Here is a 1,952-nt window from a genome sequence, read left to right as displayed (position 1 = left end):
ATACTTCATTATTATGGGAACTTGTATTCAGATACATGGCTACAACTGCCTTTGGATTTCCCATGCTAGAGTGAAAAAATAACACATGGCATACATCACCAAGAAACAAACGTTCTGCCTGGCAGTGTAAGTGACTGTGTAACAAAGAGAAAAGCTTCTCAAGGTGATTGGACAGCATTTTGAGTGGCTTTTCTTAGCACACCTGCAGAAATGCACTTTCATAAAACACATATGTGTTAAGTGCACGTGCACAAGGCGTAGTGTTAGATGGACGTGAAAAATGGGTGGACGATGTCCTTATATGAGATTCGACAAGGACTCTGATGCTCTCAGGTTTGGAAATGCCTGGGCAGCCTCCTGGGACCGTTGGCTGTACTGCTAATAAGATTACAGCCAAGGCATGATTTCATTCCGTGAAATATTTTCATCGTCAGAAAGAAGAAAGTTATTTTTACTATTTCTGTTTTCTGAAATTGAAAAATTCCCAGGTAGGAATCCCAAAAGACTGTATGTGTACTCTCTACCTCCTATTCAGGACTGTGTAACAAGAAAAGAAAATTACCATGTTTAGAGGTCATTGGTCTGTCTAGCCCAGAAACTTCCTCTCAGCAGTGGTCTCTGCCTGTGTTACAGAAGACGGCGAAAATCCGAGCCGTCGTGCATCTGGCCAATTATGCAATGCTCTATCACAGGGGCAAATTCCTTCCTCACTCCAGCTGGTGAACAGTTATGCCTGGAGCCCAGGACGAACATGCCTTGTAACTTTTTAACCTAGTTAGTGTAACTGCCAATATTATTCCTATTCATATAAATGTCTAATCCTTTCTTGAATCTTGCTGGACTATTTGCCTTAATAATATCCTGCGGCAATGAATTCCACAGGTAGATTATCCAGTGCTTTAAAAAGTATTTCCTTTTATTTGTTTTAAATTTGTTGCCTTTTAACGTCACAAGATGGCCCTTGTTCTTGTGTTAAGTAGCACAGGATAGAGGCATTTCAAGTTGAGTTTTAATTCTTCTAGATACTTTCTTCACTATTACCAAAACCCTATCTTCTTCATGTGTTTTCTATTTTGACACGTATAATCTTATTATATTATATTTATTAAGCACCTGTTATATGCAGGAACTCTTCTAATTTTAGAGAGACAGCCTTGAATAGGATCAGGTCTCTGTTTCAAAGGACCTAATTTTTTAGAGGAGACAAGGGGTAAGATAGTGAATAAATATATGAACTACAGGGTTTCAGATGGTAGTAAGAATACTGCGGAAATTAAAAGAGTGACTGGGAAAGGATGTCAGGGGCCACTGTAGACTGCACAGTCAGGGAGTGGCTCAATGAATAGGGGACAGTTAAGATTGGCCATCCAGAAGTCATCTGTGTGAAATCTCCATGAACTTCCAGCTCCCAGGACCATGTCCAGCAGTAGTCGAGGTCCAATCATTGTTTGCTGAGTGAATGAATGAAGCAAGGCTGAGAAAGGAAGTGTTAGTTACAGAAACGTCCGGTTAGTTATTCTATAAATCAGGACTCACATTTCTTGAATCCCTGTGTTCTGTAATTTGGAAGACCGTTGCAGTAGACAAAGCAGGGGATTTAGACTCAAGTTTTAAGACCTGAGCATGTTCCCAGCTAACTAGCTGTATGGCTTTGGGTAAATCAACTAATTGCTCTCATGCAAAGTGTTCTGTCTTATAAAAATGGGAGTAAAACTTCCTTCCTTCGTAGGCATTGGACCACTGTAGGCAAAGTTACATGGAAGTTCCTTATAAACTATCTAGTGGTGTAGAGAATGTTGGTTATTCTCACAGGAGGGACTCAGGTGTTCTCAGCATTCTTTGGTCATTCATTCTTTCCTTTCTCTCTTCCTTGTTTTCTCCATTCCCTATTTTATCCCTGCTTCTGCCCAAAGCTCTCTAGTGGCATCCATGGAACTCGGCTTTCTGCCCTG

Source organism: Galeopterus variegatus, unplaced genomic scaffold (assembly GCF_000696425.1).
Source record: "Galeopterus variegatus unplaced genomic scaffold, G_variegatus-3.0.2 Scaffold298, whole genome shotgun sequence".
NCBI lineage: Eukaryota > Metazoa > Chordata > Mammalia > Dermoptera > Cynocephalidae > Galeopterus > Galeopterus variegatus.
The sequence above is the reverse complement of the archived record's forward strand: the minus strand, read 5'-3'. Positions refer to the sequence as shown.